Raw genomic sequence first — 9,267 nt, 5'->3', positions numbered from 1 at the left:
CTCTCTCTCTCTCTCTCTCTCTCTCTCTCTCTCTCTCTCTCTCTCTCTCTCTCTCTCATGTAATTATCAGGTTAGGCTGCGTATATTACACCCTGGGTGCGCTCCTTCTCCCAGACCCTGCGTTATCACAGGATGCATGTGCACCAGGGTGCTCTTTTTTTTAATGTGTAAAGAGTTTGCGGAAAAAAAGCTAAATCCATTCCTCTCTTAATAAGAAGTTTTTTTCTTGTCTGTATTATTACAGGAAAGAAGCTGCTGGTGCCCTTTGGAATTTGTCATTTGATGATAGAAACAGGGAAGCCATTGTAGCAGCTGGTGGAGTTCAGGCTTTGGTATGTGTTGTTCCTTGTTTAGCTTAATATTTTCTGTTAAGATTGTGGGACTAGATTGGAGAGGAGGAAAAGAGAGAATAATGACTATAAGCTTTACCTCCAAGATCAACCACTCCCACCGTCCTTGAATACTTGTTTCCCAAGTTTTCCAGTAGATAGTTTAGTGCCACCTATATACATAAATTAAAAATTAGATTCAAATCATCTTACCTTTTATTGACAAATTTAAGAAATAGAATTTAATAGAACATTCTAATATAATAACAGATATTTTTTCATCACAGTAGATCTTGAGTAATGCGCATATTGGGTGAATACTATAGCTACATATAATTGTATTTTTAAGAACACTCTTAAAGAATGTGGCAAACTCTCATGAAGAGTGTGGTAATATGCATACATTTTTATTATGGTAACGATAAATATGGTATAACACAACACTACTTATATATATATATATATATGGGAAAGGATACATAATTTTTTTTTCAAGTATTTTGTATTTGTTGTCTTTTCCTTTCAAATATATGATATCTTCTTTATTCCAACACTCGCCCTTAAGCTAGAGCTTACTAAGCTTTAAAGCTTGTTACAATTAAACCCTTAATAATACAAACTAATCTCCATTGAAGATTAGCAAGGAACTTAAGGTGTGTCTGAATATTAATCGAGGAAGCTAGAACAGTTGTCAGCCTGAACAAGCCTTTGGAGAATTGCATTACTAGAAAGGAGAAAAGGCATGCAACTATCAATGGAGTTTCCAAATATCAATGATGGCTGTAATGATAGAATTAATCTAGCAATATGAGATTCCAGATTTTATGGAAACTCTCAACCTTCTTGGCCTCCTTGGTGGCTTCTTAGCTTATGCTGGTGACGTTAGGATTTTTGCCAGTAAAGAATGTCATAAAAACAGTCGCGTTGTAGATATAGTCTCTAAACCGACAGAAATCCCTTCGTACAAACGTTTTAGTTGTCACAAGTAACAAACCCCTTTTTAAAATTGATAACCGAGTATTGAACCTTGGGTCGTCTTCTCAAGGAATTGCAGGGAGGTATGTTCTTATTATTGGCTATGAAAAAGGTGAAATTGGGGTTTTGGAAGTAAGGTGCGAATATATTATATGATAAGTAAAATAAAATAAAATAAAATAATAGCTGTAAAATAAACCTTTGGCAAGGTATAAGAACTGGAGGTCCTTTCCTAGTTATCCTTATCAATTGTGATGAGAATTGGATTTTTCTCCCACTTTGTCAACCTCTAACTATGAAGGTAAGTTAAGTGGATGAATTCCAATTTTCAATCAACAATGAGTTTGATAACTCTAGCGTCACCAATTATTTAACCAAAGTCAAAAGGGGAAAAACTAAATCTACTAGAATAACAATATCCTCAGATTGGGAATAATAAAAAGGGACAATCATAAACTAAAATACCTCAAATATCATTAAATAAAAATGTCATCAACAGCCAATTGGGCAACATCAATCAAACATAATAAAAGCTTCAGAGTAATCCAAATATAAAAGAGAGATTTAAATAGAAAATAGGAATATTGAACCTGGATCGAGTGTCACTCTAGAAAGCTAAGAGAAGTCCTAAATTCTAGTTTCTAAAAATCATAATTTCTAATCCTAATCCTAATCCTAAGAGAGAGAGGAGAGACCCTCTCTCAAAACTAAATCTAAATCATGAGAAGTGAATTATGAGTGAATAATTATGAATACATGCATTCCCCCACTTTATAGCCTCTAATCTGTGTGTTCTGGGCTGAAAACCGGGTCAAAAGCAGCCCAGAAGTCACTTTCAGCACTTTCTGGCCCGTACAGGTCGCAGAAAAGTGACGCGGTCGCGTCGTCCACGCGACTGCGCGGATTGGGTGTTGGCCAGGTCACGCGTCCGCGTGACCCACGCGTTCGCGTTGCCTGGCGTCAGGGCAACTATGGCAAATTATATATCAAATCGAAGCCCCGAACATTAGCTTTCCAACACAACTGAAACCGCGTCGTTTGGACCTCTGTAGCTAAAGTTATAGCCGTTTGAGTGCGAAGAGGTCAGGTTGGACAACTTAGCAGTTTTCTCCAACTTCTTGTATTCCTTCCACTTTTGCATGCTTCCTTTTCATCCTCTGAGCCATTCCTGCCCTGTAATCTCTGAAAACACTTAACACACATATCAAGGCATCTAATGGTAATAAGAGAGGATTAATAATAAGCAAATATAAGATCAAAGAAGCATGTTTTCAATCAAAGCACATAACTAGGAAGGCAAATGTAAAACATGCGAATAGTATGAATAAGTGGGTAAAGAGTTGATAAAATCCACTCAATTGAGCACAAGATAAACCATAAAATAGTGGTTTATTAGCTGGCATTCAAAATTTATATAATGCTATAAGAACAATACACTGAGTTTATGTTTTGAATTATAGTTGGTGTATCAACACATTTTGTTAATGTATAGTTGTTATTTATTATTATAGTTGATGTATCAATACACTTTGTTTATTTTTTGAATTATATTGGCTTCCTTGTTTATAGTATTTTTCTTTTAGTTTGATAATACAATAAATTTGTTTATTTTTTGAAATATTATAAATATTTGAATACAAATTAGATAAAAAAATTTATTTATTAAATTTATATTTATTTTGTATGAAAAAAGGTATATTTTGCAATGAAAAAAAATTTACCTTACTAATGGATTTACAGACGGATTTTCTGTCTGTATTCAAAATTTAAAAAATTCATCTGTAATTATAGAGGAAAAATCTGTCAAAAAATCTGTCTGTAATTACAGAGAGAAAATCCGTCGGAAAATCCGTCTGTAATTACAGACGGAAAATCCGTTGGAAAATCTGTCCGTAATTACAGACGGAAAATCTGTTGGAAAATCCGTCTGTAATTACCGACGGAAAATCCGTCGGAAAGTCCGACGCCTAAGGGAAATGGATGGAGAATTTATAGAGGGAAAATCCGTCGGTAACTGGTAAAAATCCGTCGGTAATTTTTCGACGGAAAAAAATCCGTCGGTAAATAATTTTCGATGAGGCTTTTATAGAGGGACAAAATCCGTCGGTAATTTCGTCGGTAACCAAAAATCCGTCTGTAATATAGACTAAATCTATCTGTAAATCTGTTTGTATTAAGCAATTTTCTAGTTGTGTCGTACCAAGTAGTACCTCAAGTGAATGAGGGTCGATCCCACGAGGATTGATGAACTAAGCAACAATGGTTAAGTGATTTACTTAGTTTGACAAGCAAAAAATGGTATTGAGAGTTCAAAAAAAACATTAAACAGAAAACTCAGAATATCAGAAGACAGACAATGATTAAGTTGGGAAAACAATATGGAGAAGGTAGTTAAGGCTTCAGAGTTATCTATTTTCCGGATTGACTTTTCTTGCTAACTATTTTAATCATGCAAGATTTAATTCATGGCAAACTATATGTGACTAGACCTTAATTCCTTAGACCTTTCTAGTCTCCTCTAATTCTCATCAACCGTCAATTCCTTGGTCAATTAATTCCAATTAGAGGGTAAAATTCAATTCTAGTTTATATGCCACAGAAATCCTAATTATCCAAATATAAGAAGATTATATGTCATGTATCCCGTTAAATCCAGATAATTAGAAGTTAGGAGAAATTGTTTCAATCTGTTATTCAAGTAAAGAGCTTTTCCAAATTATACAAGAACTCAATTAGAAAGAGGGTCATACTTCCATTCCACCCAAATTCATAAGATAAAGAACGAAAACAATTCTTAAATTATAAATCAGTATATGAATTAAAATAGAAAAATAATAGAATCAATCCATACAAATAGACAGAACTCCTAACCTTAACAGTGGAGGTTCAGTTGCTCATGGTTCAGAGAGGAAAAACTAGGATTTAGGTAAATTGTAATTTACATTATGAAAATGGAATCCCCCATAAGAGAAGTTTCTTTTCCCTTTTATATCTAATCCTAATTAATTTAAAATCTAATTTCTAAAATTAAAATAATATCTTTTCCTATTTTAAAAACAAAATTTAAATTTAAATCAGAATTAATTAAAGATCTTCGCATTGTAACGTGGGGATCACTTGGCTTCACTAGGATCCATGCCTAACTTGGGCTTGGCAGCATGAATTGGAGTTTAGTTGAGTGAAGATGCGCCTAACTTGGGCTTTAGTGCGCCTAACTTGAAGTGGGTAGAACCAATCTTGCGTGTTGTTGTTGTGCATTGGGCCTAACTTGAGAAATCTCAAGTTAGGCGCAGCCTTGGCAGCATGGTTGGAGAAGAAGTATGAACTATTATACATCGTTGGAAAAACTCTGGAAGTTAGCTTTCCAACGCCACAAGAATCACATCCATTTGATCTCTGTAGCTCGAGTTATTCAGGCTTTAGTGCAGAGAGGTCAGGATTGACAGCATCATTCGCCTTCTTCTCTTTTTCTGCGGAAACTTCATCAAATTCATCCGAATGCTACCAGAAATAAATAGAATTGCATACAAATCAAAGTAGCATCCATAGTAGTTAAAAGATACTTAATTCTTGATTAAACTCAATAAATTAAATGCAAATTCACATCTTAATCATGCACTTATTTTGGTTGCTTAACGCCGGATCAACTTTTAAAAGGCCACTTCAAAGACTCATTTGGGCGTTTCACATGTCGCAACAAAGATGTGTTACACACCAAGAAAGAAGAACTCCAAGGACCATAGAAAGAGTGGCATTTAACGCCACACATGGGCGTTCCACACGCCAAACAAGGGAGCACTCCCAAAAAAACATGGCGTTTTGCACACCAAGACCCCAAGGGAGGGCGTTTTGCTCGCCAAGGGAGGGCGTTTCACACGCCACTTGACCCAAGTCTCCACAGGCCCATTTTTGAAATGCTTAAAGCCAAACTTGGGACCACGAATGCATGAAGAGAAGACACAAAGTTGAGGATTTAATGCGGAATATTAGATTTGATTTGATTTGATAGTTATTTTGGATTAGGTTTGAATTTAATGATTAGGTTTTGTTTTGATGTTTAGTATATAAAGTCATTAAGGAACTTAGAAAAGGAGATCCACCATCCGGGGATCAGCCCCTTGGCCGTTTTCTCATATTTTTGGATTTTGTTTTCTCAAGCATGAGCCACTAATCTCCTAGGTTAAGGTTAGGAAATCTGTTTATCTTTTTATGGATTATTAATCTAAATATTTTATTTTATATGAGATTTATGATTTGATTTAATTCATGATTGAATTTTTGTTCTTCATCCCTAAATATTTAGAATTGTTGGAAAACATTCAACTCTGTCTTGGATTGTAAATATTATTTTGGAAAAAAATAATATTTGAATTAGTTGAAAACTCTTTCACATTACTTTTTTTTATTACACTAGGAATAGGTTCAAAGAGTGTGCGACATTTTGTGAGTTTCAATTGTTGGGACTAGCTTGAATACGTGACATATAATTCAACCTAAGGACTATTTTTGAATCTTACTTAAAATTGAATCAGAATTGTACTTCACCTCTTTTTCTTAAGTAATTGACTAAGGAATTAGCTGTTAATTTAGTTAAAGAAAAATTAAATTGCCAAGGAATTGAAATTTTATTATTTATGATTCGTGATTTATCTTTGCATACCTCATCTAAATAAACACAAGGATTGTTTTCCTAAGGAGTGAATATCTCTGACACCTTAACTATCTTTATCATCTTATTTTCTTAATCAATTTTAGTTTACCTTTGTTTAATTTTCTGTTTTCATGCTATTTACTTTGAAAATCCTTATTCTTGATTGTCTGACTAGAGTAGTTAATTGGCCATTGTTTGCTTAATCCTTTTATCCTCATGGGATCGACCCTCACTCACTTGAGGTATTACTTTATACGACTTAGTGCATTTCTCAGTGTTTTGTGGTTTATAAAATCCACATTAAGTTTTTGTTGCCATTGCCGAGGATTAATTGTGATTAACAAACTACCAATCAATTAATTACCTAGATTAGACTTTTTTTCTGTTGCTCTTATATTTCAAAAAAAAAAATATTCTTTCTATTTGTTCTTCTTTTTCCCGCTGTTTACCACATGATGCATTTAATTTGGTTTTGTGTATTGTGCTAAGGAACATACTAGAGAGAGACTACATGAGTTACTACTTATACCCAATGAGTGATTCATATCATTGTGGATGTAGAAACTACCCAGATTATGGTTTTCAAGGTCAAGACCAAGGAAGCTACATTGCTCATTATTCCATCTAGCAAGAGCTACCATCTACGTATTCATACCAAGAACTAGCCTCTTCTTACTCATATTAAGAACCATCATCTTTTTATCCTTATCAAGAACTATCATCGTTTTGCCCATATCAAGAACCATCTCTTTATTCATACCAAGGTCCATCATCCCTTGATCTTGTCATAAAAAGACTAGAGAACACTGCTGCTGAGTTTACTCAATTCACTCAAAGTCACATATATATGAGATGGGAAAGATTTTTAAAATATAGAGAAACATCTAGACTTGATCAGCAAGCACGTGACAGAAAAACAAGCAAATTCCTTCTCAAGACATATAATGCAAGATCCTATAGAAGAAAGAGAGAAAATCAATCAAGGAAGTTCATACCTCTAGTAAATTAGAGAACTCTCCACCTTTACATATGCAAGAAGAGGAAGATGCACATACAAAGGAGGGGTTAGAAGTGCAAGAGCAAAACAAAGAAGCCCCTGTACCAAATGAAATTTCAATGAAGAATGAGGTTGTAGAGGCATACAAACCTAGGATTTCATATCCTAAGAGGCTATTAGAGGTGACAAGAGAACATGCAAGGTCCCTCTTAAAACAATCATTGCAAAATCATGCAAAAGAAAGGGAGGAAAGTAACCGAGGGAATCCACACTCTAAGAAAGCAGAGAATTGCATGGAAGGTGGTTTAATTAAACCATCAATCAAAAAAGTTCTTGATGAAGAGGACACTCCAACCATCACACAATACCAAATTCTTGAAACAGAAGAAGTGAAGGAAAGCAAGAAGAACAATCAAAGAAGGATTATAACCAAGAAACAAACGACATTATCCAAGAGAAGGTCAACAAAAAGCAATCCAACCCCTATCCCAACAAGCAAGTGCAGTCAAGCGAATAGCAAAAAAAAGTTTGTTAGGAGACAATCAAAATAGGGGGCACCAATTTTCTCATCTTCACCTTTAAAGTCATTTCTTTTAATCAATAGGAAGAAGAGAAAGAAAATTCAAGGAATAACCGTCAAGCTACTGATGTTAAAGAAGCGCTTGTTGGGAGGCAGCCCAACGTTCGGTATTTTCTTTTCTTTCTTATTTTTACTTTATTTCACATTGTGTATGTCTTTCATGGATTAAGTTTGGTGTTGCTACACCAACAAGATACTTGCATTTCTTGGGTACTTGGCCCAAGTTCACATTCATTACATCACACTAAGTTTGGTGTTGCCACGCTTCACTCATGCAAGGTCCAACCCCCATGCAAACATATTTGCAACTCATTTATGTTACATTATTTCTGTTTTACTTTCATTTAGTTCTTAATTTTGTTTGTTTTACTTGGATAAGCTTTCGCATTACTCAATGGCTTCTACTAGATAATCATGATTATTCCTTTGTCCATCACCACTATTTTTTTTTTTGCTTGAGGACAAGCAAACATTCTAAGTTTGGTGTTGGAGGCTATGCTCTACATAGCCTAAAAGTAGATGAAGAGGATGATGGAGGAATAAAATATGAGAAAAATGACAACAATGATGATGAAGATCTACAAGGTGGTTAAGTTCTTTTTTCTCTTATTTGTCTCCTGTACTCTTAATTGCATGATTGTCTTTCATTTTTTTATATGTATGTGTATTCTTCCTTTTAGATAAGCATAGTCTAATTTTGAATTGTAACAGGTTACTTTTACATCATAATTATTATCTTGAAATTTGTGGGTCAAAGCAATTAAGCATTATGATCATAAACAAACAAGGTAATTAAAGAAGAAGCCAGTATGAGCATATAAGTATTGGAAGGCTACAATGTGACTATTTTTGCTCAAGCACAATTGAATTTATTTGATTGAAGTTTTTATCTGGAACATTTTATGAAATTTTTTAAATTTTTTAAATCTTGAAGAAGAAAATCAAGTAAATATCAAATAAAGAAAAAGGGAACGAATGAGAAAGTTGAAGGCTTTGAGTACCAATGACAATTTATCAATCAAGTACTTGTGGTATTTATGTATCAAGCAAAAAGTTTAAAAACAAAACACTTAGAGTCAAGGCTAGGCTCAAATGCAAAGCACTCCCTCAAATCTAAAGGCTCTGAGCATCAATGATTAGAGAGTAAAAAAAAGAAGCAAAAGCAAAGCTTAAAGACACTACAAGAAACATCGTTAAAATCGATGACCAAATCGACGATTAAGTCGTCGATAATATTAAAAGTCGACGGTAAAATGGACGGTGGGGATGGTCGCTATAAAGCTTGTCGATTTTTCAAGAATGGGAGTTAAACGCCCAAACTGGCACAAAAGCTGACGTTTAACTCCAAGAAGAGTCTCTACACGAAAATGCTTCAATGCTCAGCCCAAGCACACACCAAGTGGGCCTAGAAGTGGATTTTTATGTCATTTACTCATTTCTGTAAACCTTAGCTACTAGTTCTCTATAAGTAGGACCTTTTGCTATTGTATTTTCATCTTTTGATCACTTTAGATCTTAGGATCATCTTTGGACGTCTAGTTCTTAGATTATGGGAGGCTGGCCATTCGGCCATGCCTAGACCTTGTTCTTATGTATTTTCAACGGTGGAGTTTCTACACACCATAGATTAACGTGTGGAGCTCTGCTGTACCTCGAGTATTAATGCAATTACTATTGTTCTTCTATTCAATTCCGCTTGCTCTTGTTCTAAGATATCACTTGTTCTTCAACTTGA

The sequence above is a fragment of the Arachis duranensis genome, chromosome 3 (assembly GCF_000817695.3).
Source record: "Arachis duranensis cultivar V14167 chromosome 3, aradu.V14167.gnm2.J7QH, whole genome shotgun sequence".
NCBI lineage: Eukaryota > Viridiplantae > Streptophyta > Magnoliopsida > Fabales > Fabaceae > Arachis > Arachis duranensis.
Note: the sequence above shows the minus strand (reverse complement) of the source record.